Source organism: Anabrus simplex, chromosome 2 (assembly GCF_040414725.1).
Source record: "Anabrus simplex isolate iqAnaSimp1 chromosome 2, ASM4041472v1, whole genome shotgun sequence".
Classification (NCBI taxonomy): Eukaryota; Metazoa; Arthropoda; class Insecta; order Orthoptera; family Tettigoniidae; genus Anabrus; species Anabrus simplex.
The window spans coordinates 289694415-289711639 of NC_090266.1; the positions used below are offsets into that span (position 1 = coordinate 289694415).

The window sequence follows — 17225 nt, forward strand, 5'->3', positions numbered from 1 at the left end:
CACATTTGGGTTTTTTCGCGAAATGTACCTTTGTCTTTCTTGTACACAATATCTTGACATTACCGATAAAAGTTGCCACAATTTACAGAATTTAGAAAAAACGTAAAGGTATGCAAAGTCAAAAGTCCCTTCCATGCAAACACCAATCACTGTGTTTAAAATTTTATGATATCGCATACGTTAGGTTTACAACAATGAAATTTGTGGAGGTTGTTACGTATCATCTAGATATTATTATGCATAAATCTCAATGTGTTTAGATGGTAAGTTTCATATATATGTTAAAAAGAAATGTACACATGTAAACACGCGACGCCGGGAATTGGCCTTAACCAAGTAATTCTAGGCTTGGGATTGAGGAAGTGAAGTATGTCTGTCGACGGATAAGAGTAGAAAATCTCCATAATGAGGAAATTAGACAGAAGTACACTGATATGATTAGCGAAAAGTTCCAAACAGTGGACAATAAGCAGGTTCAGGATAAAGAAAGGGAAGAGGTGGCATAAGGGATGCTATAGTAGAAACAGGAAGGGAATGTCCAGAAACAGCTGTGTGTAAAGATGAGGAAAAGCAAACATCTTGCAAGAATTATAAAATGAGAGCAGCTTGTAAACATGAAAAGAAGGCGTATCAGAAATGGCTCCAAATGAGGACTCGTGCAGACAGGGAATTTGTATGTAAAGGATATCAAACCCTACTGTTCTACATTTAGGGCAGTCGCCCAGGTGGCAGATGTCCTATCTGTTGTTTTCTTAGCATTTCTTAAATGATTTCAAAGAAATTGGAAATTTATTGAATATCTCTGTTGGTAAGTTATTCCAATCCCTAACACCCCTTCATACAAATGAATATTTGCCCCAATTTGTCCTCTTGAACTCCAACTTTATCTTGTACATTTGTACATTTAAAGACACCACCCAAACTTATTCGTCTACTAATGTCCTTCCATGCCATCGCTCCACTGACAGCTCAGAACATACCGCTTAGTCGAGCAGCTCGTCTCCTTTCTCCCAAGTCTTCCCGGCTCAAACTTTGCGACATTTTTGTAATGCTACTCTTTTATCGGAAATCGCCCACAACAAATCGAGCTGCTTTTCTTTGGATTTTGTCCAGTTCTCGAATGAAGTAGTCCTGGTGAGGGTCCCATACACTGGAGGCATACTCTATTTGGGGTGTTACCAGAGACTTGCATGTCCTTCCCTTTACATCCATACTACAACCCCTAAACACCCTCATAACCACGTACCCTTTATTTACAACCCCATTTATGTGATTACTCCAATGAAGATCTCCCTTATATTAACACCTAGGTACTTACAATGATTCCCATCAGGAACTTTTCCCCTGAACGCAGTAATTAAGAAGTTTTCCTATTTGTGAAACTTACAACCTGACTTTTAACCCTGTTTATTATCATACCATTGCTTACTGTCCATCTCACAATATTATCAAGGTCATTTTGCAGTTGCGCACATCTTCTAACTTATTTATTACTCTAGTAACTTATTTCTGTATACAGATCATCATCATCCACAAAAAGCCTTATCTCTGAATCCACTTCTTTACTCGTATCATTTATATATGTATAAAAATATAAAGGCATACCCCCTCTTAATTATTACAGGGTCAGATAAAGTTTCGTTACTCTAATTCTCTGAGATCTGTTTTCTAGAAATACAGCCACCCATTCAGTCACTGTTTTGTCTAGTCCAAATGCACTCATTTTTGCCAGTAGTCTTCCTTGATCCACCCTATCAAATGCTTTAGACAGGTCAATTGCGATATAATCACTTGACCTCCTTAATCCAAGATATCGAACCAGTTATTAACTTCGCAAACATGTCTAATATATGGCCTAATCAGAAAGTATGCATTCTCAAAGCTTACATGCAATGCATGTCAAACTGTCTAGCCTGCAATTTGAAGCTTTATGTCCAGCTCCATGGCTAAATGGTTGGCCTTTGGTCGCAGGGGTCCCAGGTTCGATTCCCGGCAGGGCCGAGAAATTTAGCCATAATTGGTTAATTTCGCTGGCACGGGGGCTGGGTGTGTGTGTTGTCTTCATCCTCATCACGATGTGCAGGTCACCTACGTTCGCCAAGTCAAAAGACCTGCATCCGTCGAGCTGAACTTGTCCTCGGACACTCCCGGCACTAAAAGCCATACGCCATTTCATTTCAACTTTGTCTATCACCCGTTCCTGTATACACGGGGGCTGCTATATTTACTCTCCATTCATTTGGTGTATAACTCTTTCATGCAAACAATAATCAAATAAGTAGGTACTTCAGATATGGTACTGTATCCCAACCCATTGTCTTTAGTATATCCCCAGGAATCTTACGAATTCCAGCCACTTTCCTGGTTTTCAATTTTTGTATCTTAATGTAAATGTCATCATCATAGGTAAATTTTAATACTTCTTTAGTATTAGTCACCTCCTCTATCTGGACCTTATCCTTGTAACCAACAATCTTAACCTACTGCCGACTGAATAGATACACACTCCCCTTGTTCATTAATGATTCCTGGAAATACCAAGCTCAATAGCTGCAGTCGCGTAACAGTATTGCAAGAAATCAGCCTCATTTCCCATATCAAATTCTATTTACAATGAGTCAATAACAGTAAATTTCCACCTTTTTGATACTTATATTTGCATTAAGCAGATCAATCGATCATATACAGTACATGTTTAATTCCATTTGGAACATCTTCGGCTGTATTACAACACTTAGCTGAAATTACAAAGTATTTATTTTCTTGAGAAGATCTTAATAAGTACCTTGTTTTACTTATAATCTGTGTGAATTAAAAAAATTGAAATAAATTAAAATCAATGGGGTGGTGAGATGGGAGGGAAATGGATTTACTTATTTTAACCTAAAAACTATATTCATTGGAACAGATGGTATAAAAATGTTTTTGTTTCCAGCACTTTTCACTATGATATATGATATTCTGCTTGTCTACTAATAACATGTTTTTGAAAATATAGTTTTCCTTTGTCACTGTTCTATATTTTACAAGGATGTTCTCTTCATTTGCTCCTTCCAGGGCAAATGTTGTTTGTTTTAATTTTATAAAAGTTGTCTCTTGATTTCAATTCATTCAGGATCCCTGAATGTGTTTGCTGTCTTACTATTATTAAAAGAGCTTCCCCGAAACCTGAAATGAAATAAAATTGGGAATTGCTTTTTGGAAGGGTGTTTTAACTCTGCACAGAGAAACCTAGTATATAAAAGAGTGGTTTCATACCTCGTTGTTGACAAAACATTTTATTAGTAGACAAGCAGAATATCATGTATCATAGTGAAAAGTGCTGGGAAAAAAACCAGTTTTATAACATCTGTTCCAATGAATATAGTTTTTAGGCTAAAATTTCCGTCCCATCTCACCATCCCATTCAACCATCCACATTGATTTTAATTTATTGCAATTTTTTTAATTCACATAGATTTTAAGTAGAACAAGGTACTTACTACGATGTTCTTAAGAAGATAAATACTTTGTAATTTCACGTAAGTGTTGTAATACAGCTGAAGATGTTCCAAATGGAATGAAATTTGTACTGTATATGATTGATTGATTGATTTGCTTAATGCAAATATAAGTATCAAAAAGGTGGAAATTACTGTACTTGATTCATTGTAAACAGTATATAGTATTCGGGACATAGTGGGTTCGAACCCCACTGTTGGCGTAAAATACCTACACACAGAAACAGGGCGAAATAAATGGTTGTTGAATCCAAGAAGTCATCCTGGGAAGATTTTGGTAATAAAATGGAAAAGCTAGGTGAAACAGGAGGAAAACTTTTCTGGATAATAATAAAAAAATCTTAGGATGGGAGAGAAAAAGATATGAATAGCATTTTGGGTAAATCAGGGAAACTCGCAATAAATACCAGGGAATCACTGGAGATGTGGAAGGATTATTTTGAAAATCATCTCAAGGTAAAGGGGTATCTTCCTATGATGTCGCAAACAACCGAGTTCATGGAGAGGAGGACAGTGATGGAGAAATTACACTTGATGGAGTGGAAAGGATTGTAAATAAACTCCATTGTCCAGGAATTGATGAACTTAGACTTGAAATGGCAGGGATAAAATGGCTTCATAGAGTAATAAGATTAGCATGGAATGTTAGTAAGTTACCTCCAGATTGGACAAAAGCAGTAATTGCACCTCTCTATAAGCATGGGAAGAGGTAGGATTGCAATAATTACCGAGGTATCTCATTAATCAGTATACTAGGCAAATTGTACACAGGCATCTTGGAAGGAAGGGTGTGTGTGATCAGTGGTTGAAAGGAAGTTTGATGAAAACCAGTGTGGTTTCAGACCACAGAGGGGCTGTCAGGATCAGATTTTCAGTATGCGCCAGGTAATTGAAAAATGTTACGAGAGGAATAGACAGATGTGTTTATGTATCGTAGATGTAGAGAAAGCACATGACAGGGTACCGAGGGAAAAGATGTAAAGATCTTAAGTCCCCCTGTGTGTGGAAGTGATATAGTAACATCAACGGTATCCCATGCCTGTCGTAAGAGGCGACTGATAGGGGCTCTCACAACTTGGGATTGTGGGTTGGTGACCACGGTTCTCCTAGCTGAGTCTTGCGTTGCTTCCACTTACTTGTGTCAGGTTGCACGCTCCTATCTTTCATACGCGAACTTTCTTGGTCAACTCTGGTTCTTTTCTGACCCAGATGGTGTTAGGGTTTCGAAGCTTAGGGAGTTTTTAATTTTCATACCGTTCGTGGCCTTTCCCTTTCTTTTGCCCATATCTTCATTTTTCAAAGTGTCACACCTCTTCTATTTTCCATCTGGTTAGGGTTAATAACAGATGGTTATCGAGTTGTTTCCTCTTAAAACATAAATCACCAAACCACTTAACTATTATGTAGCCGGAATGGTACCTGGCAACCCTCTCAAACATTCGACCTGTGGAGTGAGTTTTCAGTAGAGATTTGTACGGTATTAAAATATTGTTTGCATAAATGTTATTTTTTATCTATTAAGTTAAAATGAAATTGTCTTCTTAACTATTAACTCAGTTCAAGGGAATCATTTTCTTTTCTTTCCATTGATTAATTTTAATACATAACACCAGAAAATATCCACAACAGCTCAAAAGAGGCATAAAAGACATTAAACTGTTAACTAGGTAACGGAAGCTAAAATAGGCACACAAAAAAGTCAAAATAATAACTGGTCCTACCATTCCCAACCATACGGAAGCATGTTTGTATTTAATATTTCTATATAAATATCCAAATAAAAAAAGGCATTTTTGCCTAACTTCCGGGCTCTACTTATCACTCACAGAGGCACCTGGCACTGTAAAAAGACATTCTACTTTTACAGCATGGTTAGTGCTTCCGTCTGCTTCCCATCAGAAAAACTGACTTCGGAGTACTGGTATGAGAAATAAAGTGTTCAAACACATCCAGTGCTTTGAGTGAAAAAATATTGAAATATCAAGCTGTCAGAGTGACAGGTGCTGAAAAGTTTGCAGATCGATCATTTAAATGAATATAAAGAAGAAGAAAAATGTATAAATTATACATTTCGGGAAACTAGAGAAAACTTACGAAGGCAGTTGAATATATAATGCAACACATTTTTTCTTTCTAAAAGCGGGTTGGTTTTATTGAGGATTCAAATACATCATGTTATTCCATAATCCTAATTTAAAGAAGAAGAAATATGTATAAATGATACATTACTGGAAACTAGAGAAAACATACGAAGGCAGTTCAATATATAATGCAACATAGTTTTGTTCTTTAAGAGGGTTGATTTTATTGAGGATTCAAATACACCATGTTATTCCACAATTGTTTTGCTATAATACCCTATTTTTCAACATAATCTCCGTTATACACTGTCATATGGATAGCGTATGTGTCAAGTTCAAATGGCGTAGTATATTTTATATAAACTGTCAAAATAAATAATGTGAATCTGAATTTGAGATTGCGTTGACAAATGAAATGCCAGGTGATTAAAACCTGTATTGAATGACCTCTTCAAATATATACTGTGTAAAATACATTATATGCAACATAAGACAATGGTACATTTCAATATGCAAGTTAAAAAGGTAAGAGGCAGTCCTGCAAATTATGTAAAACTTCATATGAAGTACTGTTCTTCACGTGTACATGCCAAGTTCAAATGGGGCACTATTGGCCACTGTAAGATATTTGCTAAAGTCCAATCACTATAAACTTATATTATATTGTTAAATATACAGATTGAAGATGAATGTGCTGCTGGGGTTATAAAAGCTGTTGTAGTAGGTGGTTCTTTTTCGATTTATGATACTTGCTAACTATTGTCGTGAGATGATTGGGAAGTGTATCGCTTGGCACATTATTTATTTTGACAAAGTTTATATAAAATATACTACCCCATTTAAAAAGTGTACTGTATAAGCACATGCAGCTACATTTAAGCATATTTAGTCGACTAAAAACAACGCAATATGAAAGTCTTTTTAAAGAACTTTTACTGGTAAAACATGAACGTTAATGCTATATTCAAGGTCAGGTGTAAACAACAAATTTTATCACGTGTTGTAATTCTTTTAATATGTCAAAGATAGATATCTTTTTAATATATTCTTGGTCCTCTAAACTTAGACATAAGGAGCAGAATTTCACTTCTAGACATAATACCTAATGTCTATCAAATATGACATTTATTTGTAAGATACAACTGTTAAAACATGTATTCTAATGTGTATGTATATGACAGCTGAGGATGACTTGTGAAAAGTCAAAACCGGTCCTGTTTTAAAAACATTAATAAATTTAGTATTGATAAGGTGGATCTCTTTCTTTCTATGACATACTATAGATATCAATACGGAACATCATGAAATTTATTAATCAAGTACCAAACTCATGTTGTACAAAGCTGTTGTCATTTCCACTCTACTGTATGGCTGTGAAATTTGGACACTATCACCGTGATATCAAAAAACTTGAGCGCTTCCATCAACTAAAAATGAGAATCTTTAATATTAAGTGGGAGGATTATGTGACGAACACTACAGTTCTTGACGAGGCGCAGCTAAATAGCATTGAGGTGACAATCATCGCTTGTCAACTGAGATGGTTAGGCCATGTTCACCGCATGAGTGATACCAGGCTTCCCTGCCAAATTCTTTATGGTGAACTTTGCTACTGCAGTAGTCCTTGTGGAGCTCCTCTTTAAGTGTTTTAAGGACCAGCTGAAACACATCATGAAGACAACTGGTATAAATATACAGACATGGGAAGAATGTGCTGTGGACCGTTCACTGTGGCGGAACACTACATCTACTGCTGTTCACTTGTTTGAAAGAGAATGCCGCAGACATCAAGAGGCCAAGCAACAAGCAAGAAAGCTCCGTCAATTACAACCCCGCCCTTCTGCATCCATTCAGTGTGATTTGTGTGGGTGTACGTATTATGCCAAGATTGGTCTGTTTAGTCATCGCAAACACATCCATAAACTGAGTTGAACTGCTCACTTTATGCAGGAAGAAGTTATATACTCAGATTGAGTTACAGCCGCCAACGACTGTAAGTACATCTTGCAAACGGTTCTGAACCCTGATATCGTTCCCACCATGTGACTGTAGACCGTTTGTAAAATATAACATCCTTTCAATCACTTAACGTCAGTCAGTCATGTAACAATGAAGATGTTATATAGCAAAACGCACAGTTAACACTTAAAAATGTATGATAGTGATGTGGAGAGGATTTGGAACAGCAAACTGGAGGAATAACATGCTCTAAGACATATGTAATACAAGTCTTACTCACGGCTGTGGTGTAGCGCATGTGACCAAACACTAGGTTACCAATTAACAGAACATAGTATTGATAGTTGAAATGCACAATTGTACCCAAAAAAAAAATTAACATCGGTATGAAGCTTCAATGCTTAAATACAGGCCGGTGTGTCTAACATGTAAGCTTTAAAAACTGCTGTTATTGTTTTGCGCTGCACACACAGCACTATGGCTGTTAGAAAATCTGGAAAATGGTGTAGCATTACTGTTGAAAATCATTTTCTTGGACGAATTCCGATTACACAATAACAATACTGCCAACCACCACAATATGCACTAATAGAGTGTTGGCGATTCCCACTGAATGCTATAGGCAGCCTATTAAGTGTGATTGGAAGGGAATGTATGGTATGGAATCGTGGGTAATCGCCTTATTGGACCATATTTGTAAGAGGGCTATTTAACAGGCGCATGCTACCTGTACTTTCTACGCCATGAACTCCCACTTCTGATGGAGTATGTGCCACCTGGAGAACATTTCACAATGTGGTTTCAACATCCACCACATTGGATGTTTGCCGTACATAACCATCTGAATGAGAGTCATCAGGAACAGCAACGAATCCTCTTGTTGGTACTTAGCAACACTATGATACAGTAACGGAACATCAGAAAGTATAGCATTAACAAGATGTCGACAAGCATGCAAGCGACCGGCTGGATACAATAGGAGAATATTCCGACACAACCCATTGCCAGTTTCCAACAAATCACAAGTTATGTTAACAAAATCAAAGGGATGATCTCACCATTTTACACAAAACATCAAACAGTTAAACCCACAAGACAAATCTGAATTTGACAAGCACTCAGTTACAGTGGTAAGAAGATTTTAACTTATTTTACTCATTTTACCAACCTTGCATCCTTCAGAACATGCAAAAACACAAAGTCTTTGTAAATAGAGCATCATGGCCATATCAGTGACACTTCACAAATGAACTTTTAGACATAATTTTAGACCTGAAATTTTATAACTCCAATTCGATGCAAGTTTTAATACAAACCATTTTATATAAACTTAAAATATGTTTTTTTTAACATTATTGTATGCTGTTTTATCAGATAAGGTTCTTCAGCACTGAAGATGGCCTCTAATAGTGACCAAAACCCGTACTGCTAAATGTATTAAATACATCAGAAATAAATCAAGTATTGATTAGGTGGGAACTCCAAGTTAATAATCGTGATTGTTAGAACTGTCAATACGGGGCTAGTAAACTCTGATACCATCAGCCTAGTCAATACGTGAAATTATATTACAACATTACGTCCCATACATGTTTTGAGAGCATCAATTCTCTCTTCTTCAGCAGTTATACATATTGCCCAAAATCTTATGCCTGTTGTCTATACCATTATAATATACAGTGTCATATGGGCAGCAGCCTTTCGGAAGTTGCAAGGGCGGCAGTCTGGATGATTTTTTTTTTTTTGCTATTTGCTTTACATCGCACCGACACAGATATGTCTTATGGCGACGATGGGACGGGAAAGGCCTAGGAAGTCGAAGGAAACCACGGAAAACCATCTTCAGGGCTGCCGACAGTGGGGCTCGAACCCACGATCTCCCGATTACTGGATACTGGCCGCACTTAAGCGACTGCAGCTATCGAGCTCGGTAGTCTGGATGATTGACTGATATGGCCTTGTAATAATACTCAACATGGCTTAGCTGTGTTGATACGGCTACACGGCTGAAAGCAACGGGAAACTAATGCCGTAACTAACTCCCAAGGACATGCTGCTCTCTCTGTATGAATGATGTACTGATGATGGCTTCCTCCCGGGTAAAATATTCCGGAGGTAAACTAGTCCCCCATTCGGGTGGTGACTACCCGAGAGGGGGCGATCATCAGGGAAGATGGATACTGACATTCTGCGAGCCGGAGTGTGGAATGTTAGAAGTTTGAATCATTGTGGTAGATTAGAGAACCTGAAAAGGGAGATGAATAGACTAAAGTTAGATGTAGTTATAAGTGAAGTACGTTGGCAGGAAGAAAAGGATTTTTGGTCAGGCAACTACCGAATTATCAACACAAAATCAAACAGGGGAAATGCAAGAGTTGGTTTAATAATGAATAAGAAAATAGTTAGCGGGTAAGTTACTATGACCAGCATAGTGAAAGAATTATTGTCGTCAAGATAGACACCAAACCAATGCCCACCACAATAGTGCAGGTCTATATGCCTACTAGCTCAGCGGATGATGAGGAAATCGAAAGAATATATGAAGATATAGAAGATTTAATACAATATGTAAAAGGTGACGAGAATCTAATTGTGATGGGAGACTGGAATGCAGTGGTAGGGCAAGGAAGAGAAGGTAATACACTAGGAGAATTCGGATTGGGACAAAGGAACGAAAGAGGAAGTCGGTTGGTTGAATTCTGCACTGATCATAATTTAGTCCTTGCCAATACTTGGCTCAAACACCATACGGCGGCTTTATATGTGGACGAGACGTGGAGACACTGGAAGGTATCGAATAGACTTCATTATGATTAGGCAGAGATTTAGAAACCAGGTGTTGGATTGCAAAAAAATTTTCCCAGGAGCAGACGTGGACTCTGACCACAACTTGTTAGTCATGAAATGCCATCTGAAGCTGAAGAAATTGAAGAAAGGAAAGAATGCAAAGAGATGGGATCTAGACAAGTTGAAAGAAAAGAGAGTGAGGGATTCTTTCAAGGTACATGTTGCACAAGGACTAAATGAAAAGGCTGAAGGAAACACGATAGAGGATGCGTGGACAGTCATGAAAAAATGAAGTCAGTAGGGCTGCTGAAGAAATATTAGGAAGGAAGAAAAGATCAACTAAGAATCAGTGGATAGCTCAGGAGATAGTAGACCTGATTGATGAACGATGAAAATACAAGAATGCCAGGAATGAAGAGGGCACGAAGGAATACAGGCGATTAAAGAATGAAGTGGATAGAAAGTGCAAGGTAGCCAAGGAAGACTGGCTGAAGGAGAAATGCAAGGATGTTGAAGGTTGTATGGTCCTAGGAAAGGTAGATGCTGCATACAGGAAAATCAAGGAAACTTTTGGAGAAAGGAAATCTAGGTGTATGAATATTAAGAGTTCAGATGGAAAGCAACTTCTGGAGAAAGAAGACAAAGCAGAAAGATGGCAGGAACATATCCAACAGTTGTAGCAAGGTGAAGATGTAGATAATTTGGTTCTGGAAAAAGAAGAGGCTGTTGATGCTGATGAAATGGGAGAACCAATTTTGAGGTCAGAGTTTGACAGGGCTGTGAGCGACCTAAATAGGAACAAGGCACCTGGAATTGATGACATTCCCTCTGAATTACTGACTGCCTTAGGAGAAAGCAGCATGGCGAGTTTATTCCGTTTAGTGTGTATTTAGTGTGTAAGATGTATGAGACAGGAGAAGTCCCATCCGATTTTCGGCAGAATGTTGTTATACCTATTCCGAAGAAAGCCGGTGCTGATAGGTGTGAAAACTACCGCACCTTTAGTTTAGTATCTCATGCCTGCAAAATTTTAACACGTATTATTTACAAAAGGTTGGAAAAACAAGTTGAAGCTGAGTTCTGAGAAGATCAGTTTGGCTTCAGAAGAAATGTAGGAACACGTGAAGCAATCCTGACTTTACGTCTGATCATAGAGGATCGAATCAAGAAGGACAAACCCATGTACATGGTGTTTGTAGATCTAGAGAAGGCATTCGAAAATGTTGATTGGACCAAGCTATTTAAGATTCTGAAGGTGATTGGGATCTGATACCGAGAACGATGAATTATCTACAATCTGTATAAAAATCAGTCTGCAGTGATAAGAATTGAGGGCTTTGAAAAAGAAGCAGCAATCCAGAAAGGAGTGAGACAAGGCTGCAGTTTGCCCCCCTCCTTTTCAACGTTTATATAGGACAGGCAGTAAAGGAAATCAAACAGGAATTTGGAAAGGGAATCACAATCCAAGGAGAGGAAATCAAAACCTTGAGATTTGCCGATGATATTTTATCTGAGACTGCAGAAGATCTCGTGAAGTTGCTGAATGGTATGGACGAAGTATTGGGTAAGGAGTACAAGATGAAAATAAATAAGTCCAAAACAACAGTAATGGATTTTAGTCGAATGAAGGCAGGTGATGCAGGAAATATTAGATTAGGTAATGAAGTCCTAAAGGACGTAGATGAATATTGTTACTTGGGCAGTAAAATAACTAATGATTGCAGAAGTAAGGATGACATAAAATGCAGATTAGCACAAGCAAGGAAGAGCTTTCTTAAGAAAAGAAATTTGCTCACTTCAAACATTGATATAGGAATTAGAAAGATGTTTTTGAAGACTTACGTGTGGAGCGTGGCATTGTATGGAAGTGAAACTAACTCGGAAAGAAAGAGAATAGAAGCTTTTGAAATGTGGTGTTACAGAAGAATGTTGAAGGTGAGATGGATAGATCGAATCCCGAATGAAGATACTGAATCGAATTGGGGAGAGGAGATCGATTTGGCTAAATTTGACGAGAAGAATAGATAGAATGATAGGACACATCTTAAGACATCCAGGACTTCTTCAATTGGTTTTTGAAGGAAGTGTAGGTGATAAGAACGGTAGGGGTAGACCAAGGTATGAATATGACAAGCCAATTAGAGCAGATGTAGGATGCAATAGTTACGTAGAACTGAAAAGGGTAGCACAGGATAGGGTGGCATGGAGAGCTGCATCAACCCAGTCCATGGACTGACGACTCAAACAATAACAACAACATGGTTACAACTCTACTTACCAAGCTTGACAGCTGCAGTTGCTAAAGTGTGGTCAGTATTCGGGAGATAGTGGGTTCGAAACATAGTATTGGCAGCCCTGAAGATGGTTTTTCTGTGGTTTCCCATTTTCACACCAGGCAAATGCTGGAGCTGTACCTTAATTAAGGCCACGGCCTCTTCCTTCCCACTCCCAGCCCTTTCCTCTCCCATCATCGCCATAAGACCTCTCAGTGCTGGTGCGACGTAAAGTGACTTGTATTAAAAAAAAAGAATCTACTTCTAACCTGTAAAGCAACTTTCTAACATCTAGTTAAACTACATTCTGTGTTAATCAAATAATACACTTTTTTTCTTCTTACAATCCAGCCTTGTCAAAATAAAGGCCCAATGGTGCAGAGGATAGGCCATACTATTAAGTGTCTAAGAAAAAAATTTAAAGACCGAAAGGAGGGAGGAGAAATTTAGTAATATCTGAACACCAGAAAATCACCACTACAGACATCTAGTCAAAATTCATAGAAATTCTTGGATACTGTATTATCCTCAGAGCTTTCGGTAGATAGCACAACACTCAGAAGATACGGCGGCAGTTCAAACCTAGGGAGAGGCCTAACTAATGTCAAAAAGCAGCTTGCTGTTTCACTTAGAATACAGTATTTACAAGTATTGGACATTGGAGGTGCAATGCCAAGGTTGAAGTCTATGTTAAAAATATACTGGTAATATGACTGTGTTACTGGTTTTTCATGTATATGATTTTCAGTTAACCAGGCGCGCTGCATTTTATACTATATGGAATTATTCAACTGGGTGTCCAAATACCTTTTGTTGCTTATTTGACCTGTTATCGTAGCTGTAAAGAGCAGGAATGGTATCAGTATCCTCAGTTGCTTCCTCCCATACAGGTTCAGGTACTTTCGTGGTACATGTTTGATGACCAGTCAGTGTCATTGTCTAAGATGCCTGATACTCAAACTTTATCATGCACAGTACACAATCTTCTTTCACTTAGGGCATAGATATTTCTCATAGCAAAAGCGCAGACAGTGTAAGAGGCACCATGGTGAATGATACTAAATTCTACTGATCGCAGTCTTTGCGAAAGTCTGTTCTTCACCTGTATTCTTTTGACATTACACTTTTCATCAGATTGTTCAAACACCGAGCTCGATAGCTGCAGTCGCTTAAGTGCTGCCAGTATCCTGTATTTGGGAGATAGTGGGTTTAACCACCCCCCCCCCCCCCCTGTTGGCAGCCCTGAAGATGGTTTTCTGTGGTTTTCCATTTTCACACCAGGCAAATGCTGGGGTTGTATCTTAACACATTCACGCCCATCATCTGAGCGGCTATTTAAAGGGCTGGCCCAGCTATTCGAACTGTTAGTGGCAGAGCAAACAACAACGAATTCTTTTCACAAGAAGTTCTAAACTGAACAAGATATGGAAATAAAATTTTCAACATACCTTAATGAAGTCCTCTAGTATCTCTGTAGGATGTGGTAGGTAATGTCACACTTTCCTGGGTGAATGGGAACACTAAACATTCCAAAAGTAACGTGTTTCACTAATAATTCTTTTTTGAAGCACACTTTGCACCATTTTTAAGAGAATATACTCTTTTCTCTTCGCATCTAACCTAAATGATGGATCCTTGGCCGGTGCCCTTTTTGGCGGCAAAATTGCAGGACGTTGACTTGGAGCTGATGACGTAGATGGAGCTGAGATTTCGGAGAGAGGTGACTGTACTTGTATGTCGGGTTCACTTTTTACCCCGTTTGAGAATTGCCTTTTGTTCCTTTAGATCTTTTGGTACACCCCTATTCGACCGTATTGTTCCACATACGGCAGTGTTCTGTTCCAGTAATTGTTTTGCGAGTCCAACGCTATTTGTAATAATTGTCCAATATAGACTGTATACCCCTGGCCAAGATAATTTTCAAGCAGCTGAAAAACTGTGCTTTGTAAATTCGCATCACTTGCATCATTTATATTGTCCCTACACGCCATGATTATACTTCAGAACGTGACTATACACACGCTTGTGCAATCACAAACCAAATACGCAGCTAGTTGTGCGAGCCTTATGCTTCCTTCAGAAACAAAGAAAGTGCATTGGGAGGGAAAATCGCCGTGGCCATGTGGTTTTCGGTGAGTAGAAACATTCATAAGGGTACTACTTTAATCTCTCTCGCACATATTTGTGACCAAAATAGATCCCAGCTGCGTACGAACGGCTCGAGTTCAAGGTTGCGCTTATCCGGGCTAACTCGGATACAGTCCACAGCATGGTCACGCGCTATAGGCAATAACTCGGATACGGGCATGAATGTGTTAAGGCCACAGCTGCTTCCTTCCCACTCCTAGCCCTTTACTGTTCCATCGTCACCATAAGACCTATCTGTGTCAGTACGACGTAAAGCAGCTTGTAAAAAAAAGTTTTTTTCAAACACATTTTGCGGTTCATAATCTCCTACTTTCCAGAATTCACAAAGTATCACATCAGTAAAATCCTTGCCAACTTTTTGAACACGACCTCAATAACAATGAGGACCAATGTGTTTAGTTTACCATTTTCTTAGTTTTTTTACATTTATTTTCGAATTTGATTTATTGACAAGACAACACTTCCTAGAACTACTAGGGCAGTCCTGCTGTGATTAATAACATTCATTTGCCGGGCTGAGTAGGTCGGACGTTACAGCACTGTTCTTCTGAGTCCAACCTGCCAGGTTTAATCCTGACTCAGTCCGGTGGTATTTGAAGGTGCTCAAATACATCAGCCTCGTGTCTGTAGATTTACTGACACATAAAAGAACTCCTGTGGGACAAAATTACAGTACATTGGCATTCCAAAAACCGTAAAAGTAGTTAGTGGGACAAAAAAACAAATAAGATTATTATTATTATCATCATCATTATTATTACATTCATCACTAATCATGATATCGTTGCACTACAGTAACACCGTACTGAAAGCAGTTTTACCATCAACAAAACTCGGAAAAGACTGATTGTGAAAAAAGCTCGATTAGGTGAGGAAACCACAAGCTCTTCATGGGCTGATAGTAATAATGAAGAGATGAGTCAAAAAATAAATATTTCTTCTTTAATTTGTTACTTTAATTATTATAGAAGCCATTTTGTTTGCTTAAAATGGGTGCAGAAACACACACTCACTTTCCAGGTTGATAAAAAAAGAAGAAAAAGTGATGAGTTGAAGAGTAAATATGCATCCCTCCTGTAAATGCCTACTTTCATTATCAAAGCAGTCATTATGTTTGTTCAAAGAAATATTATCTAAAATGGGTGTAGGTTAAGTTATAACTGACAAAATGAAAAATGTCAATTTCCGTATGTAACTTATGTATTAAAAATATTATGAAGGTTAATTTAAAACAGCTTTGGAGATTGAAATGACAAAATTGCATGCCCATATTGGAACATAAACGCAGATGTACGTTGAGTTGATGCATATGTCATTCATTGCTGTTCTGAAAGTTCTAGACAACATTCTCTTTAGCCATAAAGCTGAGTATTCCATGTATTTGAAGTAGATTTTCACCAGCTTAGAAGACTTATTAGTCATTAATGCTTGGTATTTAGGTATGCAAGAGTTCATTAAAGCCATAGCAAGAAAAAACAAAATGATGTTGGTAGTTGGTGCATATGTCATTGCTCTTCTGACACCTCAGTTGCGATACTGTTATCTGTGGAAACTTTAAATAACAGGTACAAAATAACTAATGTATACTTCATCTTAATGATGATTTATTCATTTCTTAAAAAAAAGGAAGTAAACATTGTGTCACTTAAAATGACCCTCTTACAGGTACAACAGATGGAGTATTAAAATTGCCTAGTCATTAATTTTGTAATATATGTTTCAGAATAAATTTTCACGGTTGAGATTTTACTATGAGTTACTGCTGAGGTGGATTTTGAAGACATTTACAAGAACATAGCTGTGGCATGATAAGAATTTTTTCCCATGGTACTAATAACTGGTAAGTGACTGATTTATTTTGCTGTAGATTTATTGGTTTATTTTGTGAAGAAGAGCGAGGTAAACCTACAATGGAGCAATTACATTTATTGAAATTATTCTTTTTCCTGGTGGACAATAATGCTGTCGTATGGTTTCTTAGGACATGCAAAAGTTTTCAATTTAAACGTGTGATTATTGTATTAAAACTATTGTGTTGTATTGAATTGGGCAAATAACTCTTTTCCTGATGAATGGAGATAGAGAAACTATAATACATAGGTTATTTCTGTTGTAAGTTTGAACAGTGCTGTTCTGTGTGATGGAAACCTCTTTGTTACTGGGAGAAGTATAGATATGTAATTACTATTATCAACCAATTTTAATTACTAGGAGAGATGTTCCAAAGTTGAAAGTGAAATTGTGCACAGAATGCTCTGTATTAATGTGTGAAAAATAGTGTTTTAGTGGATCAAGAGAGATGTGCATAACTATGAGTTTGCAGTGCTAATAGATATCTTTATTGGTGGTACTGTCATCCATGTTCAGTTTACTAGTTATTAGAAGATCTGTAGCATTAATTTTTTATCTTTGGGAGTGGTATTAGAGCTGCCTTTTTGGTACTTGGGACTAAGGAATTTCCACTACAGAGCATAAGA

At 37.8% G+C, this 17225-nt stretch overlaps 1 protein-coding gene across 2 annotated transcripts in view; it reads left to right on the plus strand.

The window, feature by feature from the left end:
• The window catches only part of Nipped-B (Nipped-B cohesin loading factor), an 804192-nt gene that overhangs the window by 34428 nt on the left and 752539 nt on the right, over positions 1–17225 (plus strand). For both annotated transcript variants that reach the window (XM_068226150.1, XM_068226151.1), the window contains exon 3: positions 16472–16588. The gene's annotated coding sequence lies outside the window, so the exon portion shown is untranslated. The remainder of the gene's footprint in view (positions 1–16471; positions 16589–17225) is intronic.